Genomic DNA, 9,578 nt, shown 5'->3' with positions numbered 1-9,578 from the left:
TCCCCACCTACCTGCTGCCAGAGCAGTACGTACTCTCAGTCACGTTACCTGAGACCCAACTTTCGAGCTGGAGGACGGAGGGATACTAATGCCCTGGGAATCTGACGGGGCTTCACCGAGGAGACCCAGAGTTTGCTTTGCCCACTACACAGGGTCTAGAACCATCCCATAAACACACCTTGAAAGACCAGCTACTCCTGCGAAGCTATGTGAAGAGTCAGCACTTTTTTATCCAAAGAGAGAACTATGAGCCTCTTTATCTGACTCTCGGAGACTCAGCAGGGCCTGAGGGTTTTGAGAAATGCGCCCACACAGAAGGTGGGAGAGAAGCGTGAACCATCGACACAGATTAACTGGCAGGAGGAAGAGCTCTCTCCTTATGGCAGGAACATTTCTCACCATGGATACCCCTGTCCTGGCCTCAGGGACAGACCTTCTCACAAACAGATATTTGTTGATTAAATTTTTGCTGCTATGCAAAAGAAAGAATCCCTACGCTTTCTGTCTGTCTTCATGGCAGCCCAGATTGAATAGGAGACTACATCTAAAAAAATAAAATAATAATAATAAATAAATTGTTGCTGCTGTTTTCTCCCCCACATCTAACTGCTCTGATGGATAATGTTTAATGAAGACAAGAACGAGGCAGGAAACACTGGGGAGCTGTTCTCGGAGCCGGGCTCTGGGCTAAGCTCACGGGTCTCATCTCAGCCTCACAGCCATGCTTAGAGGGTCACCTCTGTCGTCACAGGCAGGCGATGGAGGGTGTGAAATCCAGGCACTTGAGCCCATGTCTTTCATACTGTGCTCTACTGCTGCTCCCCAGGAGGAAGGGGGACTCCCCAACACCCAGCCTGGCACACGGAGGGGGCTTCATCAGTGTTACTGTCCCTGATGAGCTTCAGTCCCCTGGGTGCTGCCTGTGCACTTGAATGTATCAGAGCATTTGAAGCTCTCATTATCCCCATTTTACAGATGAGGACACCAAGGCACAGAGAAGTTAGATATCTTATCCAAAGTCACACAGCTAGTAAGCAGCACAGCTGGGAGTAATGTCTTAACTAGAAACCCACGTGATCGCTCAGGTCACTTGCACTCAGTAAATACCTGCTGAGTGACTCAGGAGTGAAGTACATGAATAGAGTGTAAGGATCATGGCTCCTGGTTGTGATGAACATCACCATCACCACCATCATCTCCATCATCATAATTAGTATTACTAATCCAAGAGGGATGTCCTTCTTAAGCCTGACTAAGAACTAGCCATGGACTCCAACCAGCTCCTCTGCTGCCCAGGCCAGTGGCTGCTGCTCCACTCTGCATCCTTGGTGTGCCCCAATGTGGTCCACCTGACCATGTCACCTTGCTGAGTCCACTGGGCAGCCCTGCCTTCCTCTCCCTCCTGGTGGTGACCTGAGACCTCCACCTTTGTCCCCAGGGCCCCAGGCTTCTTCCCACACAGAGCCTGGGCCAGGTGCCTGCCCCCAGACCCTGACTGGAATTACCAGAGGGTCAAGGCGACAGAGACCAAGAGCCTGGGTTTGGGAAGTGGACAGGCTGCTGCACAGAGCTTCTCTGGGCAGTTTTCCTAATCTTGCTGTCCTTGTCTGGACAGTGGGGACAAGAACAGACCTAATTCATAAGGTCATCATTTTCTTTCCCCAAACCAGTGGTGCCCACATTCAGCTCGAGGTCTGACGAGCTCACAAGCCCACATGCATGGCTCCGGTGGCCAGGTCTGGGCAAAACACAGCACCCTCCATCAGAGCCAGCACAGCCACGTCAGCAGGCTGCAGGGATGGGGTGGGCATGGGGAGACAGCAGTGCTGCCCACCTGGCCAGCGCGTGGCTGGGGCAGCATCCCCCAAGTGGTCATTGCCATGGTCATTGCCGTGGCCCAGTGCTCATTGCCAGGGGCCTACCGGTTTAGAAGATTCATCTACACCAAGGGTGGTCAACCTTTTTATACCTACCGCCCACTTGTGTCTCTCTGTTAGTAGTAAAATTTTCTAACCGCCCACCAGTTCCACAGTAATGGTGATTTATAAAGTAGGGAAGTAACTTTACTTTATAAAATTTATAAAGCAGAGTGACAGCAAATTAAAGCATATAATAATAATTACTTACCAAATACTTTATGTCAGATTTTTGCTAAGTTTGGCAGAATAAATCTTTATAAAACAACTTACTCTAGTTAAATCTATCTTTTTATTTATACTTTGGTTGCTCCGCTACCGCCCACCGTGAAAGCTGGAACGCCCAGTAGTGGGCGGTAGGGACCAGGTTGACTACCACTGATCTACACTGTTACCTATATTACTACTGCCGTCTCTTCTGTTGCTGAGCAGTATTCCATTGTCAGAATGTGCTGCAGCTGGTTTATTCACTATCAGCAGACATTTGAGTTATTGTATTTCCAGTATGGGGCTATTATCAATGAAGCCACTCTGGATATATTTGTACAAGTCTTTTCCTGACCTGTGCACTCATTTCTCTTGTGCATCTCTAGAAGGGGCATTAGGGAATTGGTTTCCCATGTCCTAGCATCCTTTCAGACTCCACGGGCTGTGTCTGCAAGTTCCAGTCGCTCTGCCTCGCCTTCAACCCTTCAAGCTTGGAGGATTCGGGGGGTGAGCCGCACCTCTGTGACTTTGATTTGCATTTAGCTGGTAATGACCCTTGGTAATGTTTTATATGCTCCCTAGACATCTTGTGTCTTTAATGGAAGTGTGAGTTTTAAACTCTTGCCCAGTTTTTGATCCAATTGTTTGTCTTTTTCGTATTGTTATTGATTTGTGAGAGTTCTTTATATATTCTGGATATGCTCCCTTAATCAGATACACATATTTTGAATATTTTCTCCCAGTCTTCAGCTTGTCTTTCCAGTTTCTTAATGGCATCTTTCAATAACAAAAGTTTTACATTTTGATGAAGTCCATTGTACCATGTCTCTCTGACGGCAGTGTCACTTGGGTCCTTTTTAAGAAACCTTCGGCTGCTCCAAGTTCCTTGGCTCACTATATGCATTTTCCTGTGCTCTGTTTCTTCAGCTCCAGCCCTGCAAACTTACCCATATAGTCAGGCCGTCTCTCTCATCACTGTGCCCAGTCCCTGGCACAGCCCGGGCTCATCCTGGGGGCTCCACAGACGTTTGGCTGACAGAATCATTAGGTTTGCCTCCCAAAGTTTGGGCAGCCTCTCATTGCCTCCTGCTTTGCTGCTCAGATAAGAAAAGAGGCAACCCTTTGATGGAGCTCCTGGGTTCTGAAGGCAAGACTGCAGAGAGGACTTCCAGCTGCCTTGTGATAACTGCCCGTGACAGCTTCCCCAGGGAGCTCATCTTGCAGAAGATGCAGGACTCAAGTCATCACCCAGCCTGGTCCAGACACCAGGGCATCCCTGGGAGCTCAGATCTTCCCGGAGAGGAGATCAAAGACCAGCTCCACTTAAGAGGCAGGAATTTGGATTGTGGAGATAATTGGGTCATAGGGTGAGTGAGCAGAGATAACTGTGGGGAGATTATTGGGTCACTTGAAACCCTAATTCCTTAACCATGTGGAAAACTCTGCCAGATCCTTACATTCTGGGATCCTGGCTGGACTAGAAGCCCCCAGTTTAGAGTATTCAAAGGAAAAAAAACCTCACCCGGGTATCCAAAAACCTACAAAGACATCACAAAAAAATCCAGAAATCCTCTATGTTGAAGATAGAAGTTCATATGAGTCCAATAACTTTGGAAACCCGTCTGACAGAATCTATGAACTCTAAGCTCTTCCTGTGGATGGTAATACCACTCCTGCGTGTACACCCCACAGAAATGTACTCGTATAGTAAATACTCTTATGATTCTATTTGTATGAACTTCAAAAGCAAATAACCTAACCTGTGCTGTTAGAAGTCAGGAGAGGGGTTGTCTCTGGGGTGGGGAGAGCAATAGGGGGCACGAGGGGTCTCAGGAGGTGGGTCAAGTTCTGTATTCTGACTACCGCTGGTTACGGGACTCTGCTCGGTTTGTGAAATGCCCCTGAAGTGTCCCCTTATCTCTGTGTATTTCTGTACATGCATATTACACTGAAGGCAGGGGTTTTTGTTTGTTTGTTTGTTTATTTGGGGTTTTGTTGTTGTTGTTGTTGTCTTAAGGGAGAATTCATGACATCAGCGAAACCTGAGCTTACACCTGGAATCTATCCCTTGGCAGGTAGCTTGGCCCGTCTGCCTCTCATCTTCCCGCCTATAAAATGGGAGCGAGCACTCCCTCTCTGCTTGGCTTGCAATCAGGATGTTGACAAGACAAACTCTACTGCGTGTGCTCCACTGACCCATGGAAATGTCATCGGAAGCCCTAGGAAGCCAGTACCCACCGAAAGGAATAAAAATAAAAGAAACCTTACATGATTTGGCAGGGGGCCTCAGTTTTATTCAAGGACTAAGCACTAAGGATTAAAATAAGGCTCAGCAGAACAAAGCTTGCGGTGCGCCGAACAGATCGCCCTTTCAACCCAAAGACAGGCTATTTATTTGAACAAGAACTTGTACACATCTCTTTCTATCCCCTTTGGCGCATATTTTACGTCACCAATTAATTTCATGGCTATTAAAGGCTGCAAAGAAAAAAATTCTTTTAAAACTGCCTGGTTGTAGCAAGAGGCAGGCAGGTTTTCAAAGCAACGAGGATGGCAACGAGTTAGAAGGGCCTTTGATAGTGGACGGTCCACAGAACCAACTGACACTGATCACACACCCTGACCTGGACCCAGCAATGCCGCTTCGGGGAGCCTCCTCAACCAAAACGGGGAGGTGCTCGCCCAAAGACACACACTACAAAGTTTGCAGCTGCCCCACCCAAATGTCCATGGGTGGTAAAATGAAGAAACGAAGTCGGACATATTCTTAACCATGGAATACTAGACAGCAGTGAACGTGAAAGCCACGGCCACAACCCACAAACATAATTATGATCAACAGAAGCTGGACATAGATAGAGACACACTCTATGACCCCATGGCCATAAGGCCCCAGATCAAACAAACCCCTGTGTGGTGAGGGGATCAGCATAGTGGTTCCTGAAAAGGTGTAGTTGTGGGAAGAGGGCACAGTGCGGACCTTGGAGGTGGGGTCAGTTCCATCCCTGCACCCCCCCCCCGCCTGGGAGCTGGTGTCATGGGTACGCACACTTGGTATAACACCCAGTGCTGCACTTACAATGCGGTGTTTTTCTGTATGTGCACTCTATTTCAATAGAAAATTAGTTTAAGTTTAAATCGCGTTTTTAAAATGTGGCCCGGATAAAGCTTGCTTGAAGAGTTGGAAGATCTACTTGAATCTGAACCCAAAGAACCCCTTAGAAGGTGAGGACTGATGTGCCCAGGCTCACACCAGACAATCCAGGTGGAACCCCAGTGACAGGGTCTTCTCACAGCGGCTCCAGCCCCAGCCCTAGAGCCACACATCCAGCTGGTCCACCAATGCTAGTCAAAGAAGGAACGCTCCTAAGCGGAGCTCCGCAAGGAGCCTGCCCCCTGGCTCTTTTTATCTAGGGCCAGAAGCAACTGCCCCGGCTGTCTTGTGAACATCCAGGACAGGAGCGAGGCTGCGGCCATTTTGTGGTGTGTGCGTTCTCACAGTCGTTCATCAAATGCCAGTCAAGGTGCTGCTGGGAAGAGTTTTTAGAGGTGTGATTTAAGTCTGCATCTATTAGTATTCAGTTACTCTAAAATAGCGGTTCTCAACCTGTGGGTCGCGACTGAAGCCATCGGAAATACATATTTTATTTTAAATGTATTGTATAATAAATATGTATTTTCCGATGGCTTTAGGTGACCCCTGTGTTTTGGTCGTTTGACCCCCGCCGGGGTCACGACCCACAGGTTGAAAACCGCTGCTCTAAAGGGTGCTTATTGAGTGGGCCTGGCTTAATCAGTGGGAAGGTCTCTACAGAAGGAGGTAGGTTTTCCCTGAAGGAGAGACTCCAGTCATTGGGTCTTCAGTGGCTCTCCATATCTTTAAACCAGGGGTCGGGAAACTTTTTGGCTGAGAAAGCCACATATTTTAAAATGTAATTCCATGAGAGCCATACATTAACCCGTGTACATTACGCATTATCCAATAAAAATTTGGTGTTGTCCCAGAGGACAGCTGTGATTGGCTCCAGCCTCCCGCAACCATGAACATGAGCGGTAGGAAATGAATGGATTGTAATACATGAGAATGTTTTATATTTTTAACGTTATTGTTATTTTTTATTAAAGATTTGTCTGTGAGCCAGATGCAGCCATCAAAAGAACCACATCTGGCTCGCTCGCGAGCCATAGGTTCCCGACCCCTGCTTTAGACCTTCCTTCTTTCATGTCTGCTGCCCGGAGACAACAAGCTTCACCCACTCCCACGGGCCTCAGCCTGCCTATCATTTCCCTTCCTGACATGTTCAACCCCCACAATGGGGTAAGCCAGCACCTTGTGCTGAATCCATCTCTCCATCCATCCATCTGTATATACCTACCTGTATGTCTGCATCGGTACATATGCCTGTATCTACATGTATCTTTATGTCGGTAGTGCCTCCCACTGCTTCTGCTCCTCTGTTGAGTCCAGAGATAGATGCCTCTGCTCTGCCATCTGAGTGGGTGCTGGTTGGAGTATGGCAGTGGAGTATCCATGTTCCCCCCACCAAACACACTTATTAGGTAATAATTCTAGGCGGGTTATTTTACCTCTGCATCCCAGCAGCATCCTCTCTCAAGTGGAGATAATAGTAAAGTAACAGCCCGCAGTTATCGTGAGAATTGAGTAAGTTAGCATATGTAAAGAAGAATGCCTGCACAGAATACATACTTTATAAGTATTACCTATTATCGCCTACAAAACAGGATAAACAGATAGTGCCTTTCTTCCTCCATGTCAGCAGGGGGGGCTGGGCTAGCCGATCTGTGTTCCCTAAATTTAGGTCATTCCCGTGAAATGGTCACTACCTGTACACCGCCTATATCTTTGGTTTACTTAATATAGTTCTTTCAGTCAAATTAAGTTTTGTAATTTAAAATTGGGTTTAGAAAAGAAACTGCATATCAGCAAGATAAAAGGGAACTCGGTCTCATTTTCCATAATGGAAAGGGAGCCGTAAAAATCAACACAGCTCCACAGCCTTGCCCACAATCTCAAAACCCAAACTCTCTGCAAAGAACACGATTTGGGATTTTTGTTTCACTTCTTTTGTTTTCTAAGTTTGATGCACTCTCATTTGATGGCAAAAACCAAACCGGCTGGACTCGAAGCTGTTCTAGCTATTTATCGCACTTAGCATTAAAAATCATGATTCACTTAAAGAAACAGAAATAGAAAAGAACAGACTCCATTAGTGATATTGGGTAAATCACCATACAAGCACCATATTGCCTTTCTAAAATCCAAAGGAAAGACAGATTTCAAAATACATCGGGCTCGCCTTACCAGGCGGTGGCGCAGTGGATAGAGCATCGGACTGGGATGTGGAAGGACCCAGGTTCGAGACCCCGAAGTCGCCAGCTTGAGTGCGGGCTCATCTGGTTTGAGCAAGGCTCATCAGCTTGGATCCAAGGTTGCTGGATCCAGCAAGGGGTTACTCCATCTGCTGAAGGCCCGTGGTCAAGGCACATGTGAGAAAGCAATCAATGAACAATTAAGGTGTTGCAACACGCAATGAAAAACTAATGATTGATGCTTCTCATCTCTCTTCGTTCCTGTCTGTCTGTCCCTGTCGATCCCTCTCTCTGACTCACTCTCTGTCTCTGTAAAAAATAAATTAATTAATTAATTAATTAATTAAAAAAAATACATCAGGCTCAAAATCTCGGCTAAGAGAAGGGACTAAGAAAACATTGGTTGTATAAATGAAGTTTTGAGTGAATAGATCAATACGCATATACCCCACACCCAAAGGAAATGAGGAAAAAGCCTTATGCTCTATAAAGTTCCAGATTCAGACGTCAACTGGCCTGGACGCCCAAGCTGGCCTCGCACGCGGCTGGCTGCTGATAGTGGTCCGAGAGTTCACTGGGCTGAGCGAGGAGCACCCAGTGTGGCCGCTCCAATATGGTGCACTGTTATGTGGCAGGTTGGATGCCTTACATAGTGGCCCTGCTTTCCCCAGATCAAGCATCCCGACAGAGCCAGGAGGAAGCTGATGCTCTTCTGAAGTTGCCTCCGACATGATGCTGCCTCATTCTGCTAACTCTCTGGGTCAAGCAGTCACAGATGCAAGAGATGGAGACAGAGATTCCCACCTGACAGCGAGAGGAGAACCAAGGAAGGCGGCGGCTGTGTTCTAAATGTGGCGTATTTTACACGCGTTAGTTTTGGTTGAACTTGTACAAGCACGTACTTTTTTCTAATTAAAAATAAAGGAAGACATTTGGCATATCTGTTTTCTTTGCAGCGTAAGCTATGACGTCCAAAAATCACAACTCTGGACTAGACTGAGGATGTCGGGCCTGGTGAGTCACTGAGCCTGCCGAATGACCTTCCCAGGCTTGATGCTCGCTCTGCAATTGATCTGACTCCTTTCTACAACTTTGACAGTTCTCATGTGTCTCTGTCAGTCACAGTCATGCCCCCATCGGAGGCTGGAACGCTGGCTGAAGGGAGAGACCCCCATGGAGCCCCCTAACATGCTGAGCTGGAATGGTGACCCTTGGGGAATTTCCCTCAGGCCCTGCCCGGTCCCCTTCCTTCCCCACCTCACCCCACCCCCAGTTCCCTTCAGACTCCTGCGCGCTGGGAAGTCCAGAAGCCTCCAGCATCCTCCATCCTTCCTTCTGGTGCCAAACAAGGGTCCAGAGGGACAGAAGCGCCTCAAGGCCGAGGGAAGATGCTCATCTCGGCATTTGGAGGCCAGCGGGCCCTCTGAGACTCTATCAGGACAATGCCTGGCAAAGCAGCTTAGGAGTTCTAGGTGGTTTCCATGGCTCAGAACTTATAACCTTCTTGTCTTTTTTTCCCATGTAGAGAAAACGCTTTGGCTCCCAGCCAGCCTCTAACCAGCAGCTTCTAATGACCCACGAGGGGAGAAAAAGGCAGCCTGGAGTCAAGCAGGAGGTGCTGAATCACGGGGAGCAGAGATAGGAAGCCCAGAATCTTTCCTCCTCCCGAGTCAAGGATGCTCCGCAGGGGAGGCGGGGACTTGTTTGCGAGGCTCCACCCCCGGGTTCCCCCCGTGACCTGGAAGCACAGCCCTTTAGGGCAAAGGAGGGCGAATCCTTCCCTCACGACTGTATTACTCCATACACCAACTACCGTAACCAACGGACACTGAAATGCCAGTGGCATTGCACAAAGTTTGTTTTTCACACTGGACACAATCCAGGGGCTGGTCAGCAGGGAGCACACAATCATTTAGGGACCCAGGCTCCTTTCGTCTGTGGTTCTGTGTACCCAGGGGTGTCCAGTTTCCTCTCTTGGATAAATTCTCCCTGTCCCACCAACAAACAGGGGCGGAGATAAAGGTGGAGAAAGCACACTGTTCTTAACCACCGGGTTAGGCAGTGCTGCCAAATATATACATATTAGGTGAACCACATGTATAATGTTAAACTGTCTAGTTGTCA

At 47.9% G+C, this 9,578-nt stretch overlaps 1 pseudogene; it reads left to right on the top strand.

The window, feature by feature from the left end:
• Positions 1 to 469: 469 nt before the first annotated feature.
• On the top strand, positions 470 to 546 carry LOC136313786 (small nucleolar RNA SNORA31; annotated as a pseudogene).
• The last annotated feature ends 9,032 nt before the right edge of the window (positions 547 to 9,578 follow it).

This window comes from Saccopteryx bilineata, chromosome 9, assembly GCF_036850765.1.
Source record: "Saccopteryx bilineata isolate mSacBil1 chromosome 9, mSacBil1_pri_phased_curated, whole genome shotgun sequence".
NCBI classification, from domain to species: Eukaryota; Metazoa; Chordata; class Mammalia; order Chiroptera; family Emballonuridae; genus Saccopteryx; species Saccopteryx bilineata.
Note: the sequence above shows the minus strand (reverse complement) of the source record. Positions and strands in the feature narration are given on the sequence as shown.